Raw genomic sequence first — 13,483 nt, 5'->3', positions numbered from 1 at the left:
TGTGCTGCCAGGTGGCAATAAGTTAAGACTGCATAAGTTCAATCCATATGAGTTTGGATTTGTCATTAACCGTGTCTTGTGATTATGGTTTTGACAAATTCACATGGATAGGAACACATACACCATAAAATCTAAGTGTCATAAGGTTTCTCTCCGATTCATGAAAATGATGGTGAGGAAACACTTTCACTAAGTAGATTTTAAGTAGATAACAGTTGTGATATCTGCATTCTCAAAGTCGTTAGTGGAGCGTGTGTGGTTAATCGACACACTAACATGGACTTGTGAGGAATGGCAAAGGTATAAACAATTGAGACTATGATTACGACATCCCTTTTCATAGTTCTGAAATTGTTTAGACACACATGTGTGCTATTTAAGGAAATGTGTATGATTTTGATAAAGTTTTATCAAAGCATCTCGTATCGGAGCTCTGAACTTTGGTAAGAAAGTCAATAAAGTATTGATTTCTGGAAGTCCAGCTGATTACTGAGTACATGTCAAAGCTAGTGGGAGCATAAGTGTTATTCTAATATTCATCATGTTAGTGGGAGCATGATAATTATGATTAGTATTGCAAGATAGCAATGTTAATTATAGAAAATAAAAGTTTCAATTCCGGAAGTTGCATGGGTTGAAAAGTTGTTTTGCTATAATTAAGGAAGAGGAAATTATACATCATTTCAATTATAAAAGGCTTCGATTGAGATTTTAATCATCTTTAGTCAAGAATATATATATGAATTTTATGTTGGTTTGGTTCAACTTAAGAAAATTCTATATATATTGCGTTCTCAAAATCCGATTATGATTACGACATTCCTCTTCATAGTCAAATTTTGAGAACATGGCAAATAAAAAAATATTGTAGCAAAAGACTGGTCTAGAATCATGTCTTTATGTGAGACATCATGAATCGTGTCCCATTTGCTTTGGGTACAGGATCGATTGCATGTGCTATAATATTTATCCTTTCTAAATTTTCCAAATGTTTGAGGCATTAAGAAGGGGAAAAGGTCTAGAATTGGATACGACTAAAGTGATTAAGCAATTGCCGAGGACAATCTAAGGTTTACCAAAGATTGGTTGCTCAAGTACAGTTGGAAGTATAGTGTTAATTCTGGAAGGACCATATTGACATGTTCTGAAAAGAGGCAACTCTTGTTCAGAAATGATAGTCAAAATGGGAATATGGAGTTGTCTCCATTGGTGGAAGCAATCTGTGTAAGATTAGAGAAAACTTAATGAAAGGAAGATATTCAAAGCAATGTACTTTGAATATGAGACTTTATTTCCATGGAACTGATCTCCATTGGAATACTCTATAATGTCTATTGACACGTCTTTGTGACTTTGTACATAGTCATTACAAGAGGGTCTGTGCATATAAGTTTAAAATCTAACAGATTTCGATAAATGATAGGAATTTGGAATTCTTACATTTTCGATAAGGATTTGGGAGTGTGAAAAGAGAATCATTGAAATTATGTTGAATCGATCTAGTTCACAAAGTAAGGATCATAGACAAACATAGAGTGCATACTTGGTGTATGGCAAAGCTATTGTTTAGAAGAACATAGTGTACATGCTTGGAGCATGGGACAACTAGTGTTTTAATTCAAGTATAAAGTTGATAAAACCAAAATAATGAATAATGAGTAATCAGTATGGTGATCAATAAAAAATGTTCTATTTATATTCATAGGTTTTGATACCATACTAGATTCAATTATTCTTGTGTTTCATTTTGCATGTTTTGACTTCCAGAATAAACTAGGTCATTCTTCCCGAATGACTAAGTTATTCAAACCATCCACAGTCGGTCATATGTTGGAAGTAGATATGAATCAAGACTGTCATGAGTTGGCTTGAAGATGTCTAAGATGTTGGACATAGCGAAGAGGTGCTACAACACTCATGAGTTCTCATAAGTTCTGAGTATTGGATACAACCCACGCTCATTTGAATCACTTTATTGATTTTATCACGAGTGATCATGAGACGATAATATCTTATATTCTTCAAACCTAGAGATGTGAGTTGTTACTATGAGTTGGTTATACATTGATTACACGAAAACGCATTGGTAACTCGATGTTATAAAACGTGCCTTCGTGTATGATTCAACAAGTAGTAGAACAAGCCATGTGAGTCGAAGTTTATCCTTTCCTTTTACCTTCGGGATAAAATCGATATCTATGGGCCCCTCGATGATTTAGCGATGACACATGTGAGTGCTTGGCCAAGCCAGGACTGATTTGATTTGTTCAATCAGTCAGTCATCATAAATCGGAAATCGGGAAACAACAAATGGACTGAGAGAATGATTGATAATCCATGTCTCAGTCCATATGATATCTAGAATGGAGGAATATATGATCCCTTATCTAATGGACAAGTCATTGACGAGATCAGAGTTCAGTTACAACGTCAGAGTTCAACAGCGGCTTAAAGAGCTACGATTGCCAGTCGGTTTTTGAAGTCATACTCAATAATAGTTTTAGACTTATCCAAGTGGGAGACTGTTGGATTAGTGTCTAAGTCCATAACTATATTTGTTATGTACTTGACTCGGTTGGCATGGTCCATTTGGGTTGCATGGCATCATGCATTTGGATAGACTAAAATGAGAGAAATAACACTTATGCTTTGGAAATATATTATAAGTTCTAATATATTAATAAGATTATTTAATTCGTATTGATCAAGAATTAATTTGGAATTAATTAAGTGATCAAAAGGAGACTAATTAAATATATGGGTTCATTGTGTAAATCATCCATACTTGTATAGTGGGCTATGTCACACCCCAAAACCGGAACGGCAGAATCGTTCGGGGGTGGAGGACGTCATGTATAATATCACAACAATGCATAATAGTAAACAAGCAACAACATCATCCATTGCATTAATAATATAATTTAATACAAGTGTGTTCTGTCAAGTTTAATAGACACCAAAAATATAAATCAAAATAAAAAGATGAGTCTTGAATGAGCTCCATCTTCTCAAAACCTGGCATCGGTACTTGTCTACTGGTGACCTGAGAATAAAAATTATTTTGAAAGAGCCCATCAGCCTTAAAGCTGGTGAGATCATAAGTATTTTAGCGTCATTATTTGTATGGAAGTGTTTGTAAGTATGTGATGTGTAAGTTTGTAAAAGTTTGTGAATGTTTGTAAAATGTCTGAATCTCCTAGAAAACCCTATGTTTTTCTACTAAAAGTAGCCTTCTACCAAGGCATCAAGTATCTGTGTGTGTGTCTCTTGTAAGAGTATGTATTTTCCCAAATCTGACTATCATTAACCAAAAATATAGTTTTTACATTACTGTTCATTGTGTGAAGATCACAAAGTGAATCAATGGGAAATAAAATAGTACTGTAGTGTTGTATTAAGTAACTACTGCTGTACTAACTACCTTAAACCAATTGTTATTTAAAGTATCATGTGATCGGCCTGTACCATACTACCGACTAGTAACACGACGATGTAAGACGTCGGAAGGAATGACGTTTGGCACCCGTAGACTTGCAAGTCCCACTGTAGCTAGCAGCAAGGTGTAGCATAGTCAATCCAGTATATAGATCTATACACAAACTCAACGCTCTCCATTTAAGGAGATTCTGGATACAAAACGAGCCATGACAGGTGATGCCATGCCCCGTTACGTGGCTCACATAACTGTTGTAATGTTCTTGTATGTGTGTTGTATGTACTAGCTATATTGTATGTTCTCTCTGTCTAGTATGTATGTATGTTCTCTCTGTTTCTCATAATAGTGTGTTCTCTTGTATAATGTATAGTATGTACTAGCTGTATTGTATGTTCTCTCTCTGTCTAGTATGTATGTATGTTCTCTCTGTTTCTCATAATAGTGTGTTCTCTTGTATAATGTATAGTATGTACTAGCTGTACTGTATGCTCTCTCTCTGTCTAGTATGTATGTATGTTCTCTCTGTTTCTCATAATAGTGTGTTGACTCATGTATGAACTGACTCATTGTATGTTTCATTGTTCTAGTAATAGTATTAGTAACTTCCTAAACTACACCTATTATAGTTTACTAGTAATATTGTTTGTATGTATGAACATGTTTGTATACCTTTGCTACCCAAAGGTATTGAATAAAAAGAAGGAACTTTTATATCTATATACATATACATAATATATAACTAGGATTCAAATGACCTTCGGACAAACAACCGATACCTTAAGTCCACATCAAAACAAGGAACGTGAAGTAAGGTGAGCTATCAGTCCTATGTCCTTGAAATCCTACTTATATAACTATATCTATATAGATACACATTTAACAGAATATAAGTTTAAAAGAGTTTAATAAAAGTATTTGACATGTAAGAGAGTTTGTAAAACAGTTTGAAGTAGTTTGTTTGATAACACAGTTTCAAAAGTAAGAAATCCATTTGTTTGGTAGTTATTAATCACATGTGATTGATATAATAACTATAATAGTTCAACTTGTATCCCCCCCGTAAAAGCATTTAAAATCAATTAAAAGGTTGATTAAGGGGTATGAACTCACATGTAGTGAGTGGTTTGGATGAACGGATGTTATAGGATGCTAAGTGTCAAGTGAAGACTTGAGCACACACAAGGATCCTAGTTAACATATAATAACACATATATGTATCCAATTAGTCATTAAACAACTAATTAACCAAGTTAAGACACCCTAGGACATGAAAACACTTTGATTCAAGTGCTATAAGTACCAAGGATTGCATCTAAGGGTTGTAGGGCTTGGCTTTTAAGTTTATGGTCCAAGGGTAAACTCTTTATGACTTTACGGTTTTGGGTTTCAAGTCTAAGCCTTAGGAAGTGATTGTGGCACCATTGCACCTCATTATAGAGTTTACGGCCCATGGACCATTTCTCCATGAGTTTACGGCTGTAAACTCTAATGGTTCTTGATCTTTTTGATGTTTAAGGTCCTAAACACTTCAAGGATGTGATCTAGACTAGTATCCAAGGCTTGGTAAGGGACCAGGGCTCACAATGGCCCTTTCATTAGGGTTTACGATTCAAGAACATGTCTTGAACGTAAACACCTTTGATCTTGTGTTTCTTTGTGTTTTCTAGTTGATTAAGATGTGAAACAAGCCTTATAACACACTAGGGTAAGAGTACTTACCATATAGAAACTTGTAAGGGTGTTTAAAGTCCAAGAACACTAGTGTGTGTTCTTGGTGTTCTTGGTGAAATGAAGAACACTTGAAGATCTACACATATGGAATGATTTCATGGATGAAATCATGTAAGATCACTACATTAAGGTAGAGAACAACTAATCAAGGAAGAAAACACTTATTTTATTGAAGATTTTGAAGAAACTTTGGATGATACTTGAGAGAGAAATGGTTCTAGTCTTGAAAATGTGAAAAAGTGATAAAAATGACTAAGTATCATATTTATACTCCTTAGAGTTTACGGCCATAAACACCATGTTTGGGCCGTAAACTCCAAACTCTTGGAGTTTTGAGACTTTATTGATGCACAATAAACCCTAGAGTATCCTCTCTACCATTATCTCTTGAAGTACTTAAGTTTTAAAACACTCAAACTGACTCCAAAAAGATTAAAAGTTAGCAGAAACAATTCTGAATTCTATTCAAGTGAATGGTTGTACATAATAGAAATTTCGGTTTGTCACAGGCTAATGCTCAATGGATTATCAAGTTGGGCTAAAACTCATAGGATGCTCCATGGTGTTTTTGTACCCATGGATCATGGAAATGAAAGGCCATGACTATTAGGGTTTACATGGTGTAACCCTAATTGTGAAACACTATACAAGCATCTTATTCTTCCCAAAATTGGCAACTAAGAGAAGACTATGATGGAATGGTGAGGGATAACCGATTTCATGAAGTGGTTTATTTCTCTCTAAGTTATTCCAAGTGTATTTGATGTTGTATTAACCATTTAAGGTGTCACACTTGGGGCACTCGGCTCTTAAGCATCAAGGAATCATGCTACATAAAAAGGTATGTCTTCTAACTTGTTTTATTACCCAAGTATCAAAGATTGTATGCTAGATAGGGTAATACCTTGGAATATTCATATTTGCATGTATAATAGAGAAAACATAGATCCAAGGTATTTAGGGTTGCATGTACACTTAGGAGTGTTAGAATGCTCAAAACCCAACATTATCAACAAGAAGAGGACATGATGCCACTAATCTTCTCAACACCAAGAGCACTCAGAACAATCTGGATGACTCTAGCTCTTGAAAACTTTAGAGGAAGGAGGTGCAGATAGATCTTAGATAGGCACGAAGGATAGATAAAAGAAAGAGAGAATAATACTTGTAAATATTAGAAGCAAAGCTGAAGAAAACTATGAAAAGATCTTGAAACATAAAAAAAATTTGTTTTTGTGTTTTTGTATCTATTAGAAAGCAAACAGAAGCAATGTTAATTCAATCGAGTTAGAAAACAATTAAGTCACTGAAAGCATGACAAGATCCGTAATCAATTTTCTTATAGTTTTCTCGTCTAACGCCTTGGTGAAAATGTCAGCCAACTGATTAGTGGATGGAATGTAGAATAACTCCACTTTTCCTTTTTGAACGATTTCTCTGATGAAGTGATGATGAATATCGATATGCTTGGTCGTGGAATGTTGCACTTGATTATGTATCATCTGAATGGAACTAGTGTTGTCACAACATAGCGGAGTCTTTGAGAATTTTAGACCATAATCTAAGAGCTGATTTTGAATCCATAGAATCTAAGCAGAACACCTTCCAGCAGCTACATATTCAGCTTCAGCAGTAGAGCAAGCCACTAATGCCTGCTTTTTGCTGGACTAGCTTACCAATCTATCTCCAAGCATTGAGATCCGCCTAAGGCATTTTTACGATCAATGCTACATCCACCATGATCAGAGTCAGTGTACCCAACCAGCTTGAAATCATAATCTCGAGGATACAATAACCCAAGATTGGGTATATTCTTCAAGTAACAAAAAATTCTCTTTACAACGTGAAGATGATATTCATTAGGACTGGCTTGATAACGAGCGCAAAATATGGTAGCAAAGATAATGTTAGGACAATTGGCAGAAAGATAGAGCAATTATCCTATCATTCCTAGATACAGACTTGCATTCATATCAGCATCGGTTTATCAGCGCTAATAAACGTTGATGAAGACATTGGAGTCTTTGCTGATTTGTACTCAGAAAACACATACTTCTTTAGCATATATGCAATGTATTTAGCTTGACAAACAAAAATACCATCAGTTAGTTGTTTAACCTACACACCTAAAAAGAAAGTTAGTTTACCCATCATGCTCATCTCAAACTTCTTAGCCATGATCTCAGCGAATTCATAACGTAGTTTCTCATCAGTAGATCCAATGATGATATCATCAACACACACTTTAGCAAGAATGTTGTGAGATCCTGAATGCTTTATGAACAAGTTGTTGTCAATCATTCCTATTTTGTAATTACTTTCAAGAAGATAACTCACCAATGTGTCATACCATGCTCTCGTTGCTTGCTTTAAGCCATAGACAACTTTATCAAGACGATATACATGATTTGGAAACTCTTCACTTTCAAACCTGAGGTTTATTTAGAAACACTTCTTCTTGAAGATCTCCATGTAAGAAGGAAGTCTTAACGTCCATTTGATAGACTTTGAAGGTCTTGAATGAAGCAAAAGAAAGAAATAGACAAATTGCTTTAAGTCTAGCAACATGAGCAAATGTTTCATCATAGTCTTACCCATCCAGCTAACAAAAACCTTGATCCATAAGTCTAGCTTTCCTTCTTATGATGATCCCATCTTCATCCATCTTGTTTCTGAAAACCTAGCGAATGCTAATGATAGTTTTTCGTTGAGGTATGGGAACAAGAGTCCACACACGATGATGTTCATATTCATTCAGCTCATCCTTCATAGCTTTGATCCAGTTAGCTTCTTTCACGGCGTCAGCGACATTCTTTGGTTTAATCATCGAGAAAAAAATTCACAGACATGCATAAGTTATTGGTAACTCTGCTATGAGTGAGAATCCAGGAATTTACATATCCAATGATTTGAAATTCGGGATGATCTCGAAGAATTCTAGGATTAGGAAATTCATTTGAGTTGTTAGGAACATAATCATTCTAGAATTGATGGTTCAACTTCCTCAGAGATGACAAGCTGATCTTCATTTGGCAAGAATTTAGGAAAACGGTCTAAAGGACTGTGAGTAAGTTCATTCGAAATTGATGATGGGTGATCAATTTGGTCATGAATGAATGAGTCTTCATCAAAAGTGAAATGAGTAGTTTCCTCAACAGTTTGTATTGAAAGAGTAAAGGCCCTGAAAGATTTAGATATACCAGAGTAACCTAGAAACACTCCTTCATCAACTTTAGCTTCAAATTTGGAAGGATGATCTCTTTGATTCAAAAAGTAATAAACATACCCAAACACAAGAAAGTAAGAGATGTCTTGTTTCTTTCCCTTAAGTAGCTCATAGTTTGTTTTCCCATGACGCTTGACAATGATTGACCGGTTTTGGGTATAACATGCTGTGTTGACAGCTTTAGCCCAAAATGAAAAAGGAAGATTAGATTCAACAACGATAGTTCTTCCAGCTTCAATGAGTGTTCTGTTTCTTCTTTCAGCTATGGCATTTTGTTAGGGAGTTCTAACTGTATAGAAGTTCTGATAAATTCCTAAAATTAAGAAAAAGTCTTCCAAAGACGAGTTTCTAAAATCAGTTCCATGATCACTATGTAATTTCATGACTTTGTGATTAGAGAGAACTTCCATTTCTTAATGAGAGAAATTATTTCATTAGCATCATGACTCTTCTTTCTTAAAAAGACTACCCAGGTAAATCTTGAAAATTCATCCATAATAACAAAAGTATACTTATTCCCAGCTCTTGACTTAATCGGGACCGATCCAAAGAGATCCATATGGAGAATATGAAGTGGTTTGATTATAGAAGAACATGACTTTGGCTTGAAAGATGACTTGGTTTTCTTCCCCTTTTCACATGCTGAGCAAATCTTATCTGTGACATATTGCATCTTAGGAATTCCTCTTACAAGCCGATTCCCTAAAATCTTTGATATGTTCTTGAAATTTAAATGAGATAACCTCTTGTGCCACAACCAATTTAGATGAGACTGAGCATGAAAGAAGAAACAGTGATGAAGAGAGTTGTCAACAGAGAATATATCCAAGACATAAATGTCATCCTGTCGATTTGCAGTCAGAATAGTGACATTCTTTTTATCAACAACCTTTCTCTCTTTCTTGTTATAGTGAACTTCATAATCAGCGTCACAAATTTGGGTAATTGAGATGAGATTCTGGTGAAGATCTTTCACGTAAGATACATTCTTGAATACATATGTAACCATAGGACCATCCTTCTTTGATTATTTGATTTAAGAGTTCTCGTTTTAGTTCTGGAACAAGGAGTGTCCTCGATGTGATGTTCAGATGATACCTTGTCATGAGGCTCATGAGGCATTGAAGAGTTATCTGAAATAGAAGACTTTGATTGATCTTCAGGTTCATACTTGCTAACGGAGCACTGAGGAAACATGCTAAGAATTTCGTTTATCGAGTGAACTTCACCATTGCATATAGGAAATTTTAGCAAAATGTTAGTGGAGGGAAGAACATACTCACAATGAGGAGATTGGTGGGAAGGATCAAGAGCAGATAACTGAGAAACACATTTGGTGTTACTATTAGAATTATTGGAGCAATAAGTATCAATTAAAGTTTGATTTATAAAATAGGAACTCGCAAATCTACTTTTAAAATCCTTTTCTAAACAATAATCACTATAGAAGGTTTGTTTAATCTCAACACCTTTTATTAAGGAAACAACACCTTCTATATTGCCTCCAAGAATTTTTTTCACATTGATATGGAATCTGAGCATTAATAATTTTTATGAGATTACAGTGCGAAGAGGCCCAATTTTTTGAATAAGTTGAAGGTTTCTTGCACGATCAAGGACTTTTTCTTTTTCACCGTGAATAAAATTGTTGGTCTGTGAGATACAAGTGTTTTCCTTTTTTAAAAGAGAAATATATTTTTCGAAAAAGGAGAATTTTTCTTTGAGTTTTTTTTAACTCAAACCTGAGAGAAGATCTTTCTTTTTTGGAAACAGATAAATCAAAACGTAAGTGACCATCCGTGTAAATTTTTTCTATGTTTTCAGCAGAAAAATAGTTAACAAGACTTTTTACCTGATACGATAAGGTTGCGTCCTATTCCTTAAGGTTTGTACCAGCTTGAGAAGGATCAGTGTCAAGAGTGTTAACGTTGTCATTTGATATGTCAGCGTGAAATTCAACAATCTGAGGCATGAGACACTTACCATTAGAAGCTTCGTCATCTGAGAGGTTTTCTTTTTCAAAAGCAGATGATAGAGTGATCATATCTCTTGAGCAGTTGAGCATTTTTGAACCAAACGATAGACAGAATAAGGAATTGAGTTTCTAATGAAAACTCTTGCCTTTACATCGAGATTCAGCACCCTTTTCCCTTCCTTATTGTATCCTGGAACAAGTTTTCTTTTATCTTACTATCAAACACACAATCATTGGATGATTGATGCATGGCAGCGATGGGACCTTTATTGATGATATCAAGCATAACAAATTGAAGGTTGAGTTCATCAAACAAAGCAATCTTGTTGGAAGCATACGATTTCGGATTGTAAGAGGTCGAGATAATTACTTGAGTGTATCAAAAACCTACTCTGATACCAATTGAAGGTTTGTATCGACCGAAGACACTTCAAGTATGATAAACAAGAAAAAACTAAACTAAGCAAATAAAGAACAAAAAAGGTAAAGAACACAAGGAATTCACCAAATTGTCGTTGACCAAGAAAGGATTTGTTTTCACAAAGAAAACGGGTTGTTACAAAGACGGTCACCAAGACGGCTACATTAGGGTTTCACCCTAATGTTAAATATATACTAATCTATACAAGTATATCCCTTAATTGAATGTATTATATCAACCCTAATGTTGAATATATACTAATATATACAAGTATATCCATTAATTGAAGGGATTATATCTAATCTATACTAAGAACCGATCTTCAAAACAATGATATCCAATATGTTGTATGTTCTATACTTATCAGTATCATTACCTAATATACAAAGGTTACACTGAGTTACTATCTACACGCTGACGCTGATATACTTGAGACGCTGACGTTGGTAGATAGTGTATAGAGTGTTTGGGTCATTAGATCATAAGGTGTGACCATATATATATATATATATATATATATATATATATATATATATATATATATATATATATATATATATATATATATATATATATATATATATATATAGGGAAGGGTTATGTGGAAAACAAAAAAACCCTTAAAAACCCTAAAAATCATAAAAATGCATAAAAAAATACTTAGAGATCACAAATATTATTTTTGACATTTTTTACTTAAAAATCGCAGGTTTATTTACAAAATCGCTGAAAAAAAAATTAAAAATTCGATTTTTTAATTTTTTTTTTTTGGATTTTTTATATTTTATTTTTTGGTTATTTTTCAAAAAAAAAATCAGCGAAAATAAAGAAAAAGCTGCGCAAATTCATAATATAAAAAAAAAAAATTGTGATGTCTAAGTATTTTTTTATGCATTTTTATGATTTTTAGGGTTTTTTTAGGGTTTCTTGTTTTCCATAGAACCTAAACCTATATATATATATGGTGAGGTTCAATAGAGAACCGTTATTAATAAGAATCCAATGAAACATTCGAGAGAGTTTGACATTCTAATGACCAACGATTAAAGAAAGGGTTGTAGACTTGTACATTATAATGACCAATGATCAAAGAAATGGTTGTAGACTTTTTTTTAAAAACCCACTTCGTTTTGTTGTTTTTTTAATATTTAGGTTTATTTTTTATCTAAAAAAACTAAATATACCAAAATCCTCGAGCTTTTGTCGTCTATAAATAAACATCCACATTAGTAAAAAAGCAATCGCTAAAAACATCATCTCCGTCTGTTCAGATTCACATTGTGAATCTAAACTATAAATATTTAAATTTTAACATTTGTAATGTGAATCTCAGTTGCGATTTCAACTCTCTGATGATTCACAAATTAATTCAGTGAAATTTACATATGAAACGAAATATTCCTTGTAATTTTATAATATTTTAACGTTTTGATTACTTATAAATTAGTTATTTAAAATCAACAAGTGAATTTATTCATATTGTTAATATGAACCAAATATAGTTTAGTTTTCAGAATTCACTATAAGAATCCGACTTACTATTATTCACATTGTGAATCTTAACTTAAAATAACTCTTTTTTCAATAGATCCACAATGTGAATCTGGGCTAGCGATAGATGCCATTTTTTTGCATCTGTTAGGATACTTTATTAACATTTAGCATCATATTTTACACATTTTCATGTTATTAGTTTAAATAATGTTCAGCTCATGTCTTTCGTCATAATTCTCGTACTGCTCAAGTTTTGATGTCATTTTCAGATAATTCGAGTGGAGCAGTACTTTAGGAGTAGCTTTGGATGCTTTTAATGGAACCTTGGAGCTTAATTGGAGCTTGCAACTTATGAAGGAAGCTAAGGAATGCTTGGAAGTTGTTTCAATCAAGGAAAGCAGACCTTTCACACCAAAAATAGGAAGTTCCATCGTGTTCCTTTGGAACTTTGATCGAATGGATCCGTCAAAGTCTGGTTATCATATTTTGAAGTTTAAAGAAGCATAAGAAAAAATACGATCGAATTTCCCCCATAAATTCGATCGTGTTAGGTGTTCGAACTTCAGAAATCGCAAAAATAAGTTAAATGCCAAATTCGATAAAAGTTAGGAAAAAATTTGATCGTGTTTCTATAAAATTCGATCGAATTTTTTTTTCTTTCTTGATCTGGAAGTAACTGGCTTGCATATAAATACCTCTTCTCTTATCAGTTTGAAGCCTAAACGATCGGAGACACTTCTAGACAACGAAAAAACCTTCTGAAGGAGATTTTCTACACTTTTCATCACTTTCTAAAGATCTGAATGTTGTGGATCATCTCATATATTTAGTTTAGTAAGATTTAATTATTTAATGTTTCTTATTACTGTTTTAGATCAGATTTTAGGCATGTCTTGCTAAACCCTTGTTATCAGTTCTGCAAAAGACTAGTACTTTTCATGTGATCAAACATCTGCTTTGGTTTTCACTATGTGATTCTATTTAGTAATTTTAGTTGTGTGCTTAATGAATGTTCGATTTTGAATTCTTGTTAGTATGATCATCTACCTAGGGTTAAATCATTTCAATTAATCACTTCTTGGAATCCATAATTGTTTTGAGAAACTGGTAATAAGTAACAAGTAATAAATCGGTTCTATGTTTAGATTTGACTTTATTATAAACTGAAATTCCATATATTTACGCTTCTGGGCTTGTGAG

Source organism: Lactuca virosa, chromosome 4 (assembly GCF_052849685.1).
Source record: "Lactuca virosa cultivar CGN04683 chromosome 4, Lactuca_virosa_CGN04683_v6, whole genome shotgun sequence".
Classification (NCBI taxonomy): domain Eukaryota; kingdom Viridiplantae; phylum Streptophyta; class Magnoliopsida; order Asterales; family Asteraceae; genus Lactuca; species Lactuca virosa.
Note: the sequence above shows the minus strand (reverse complement) of the source record.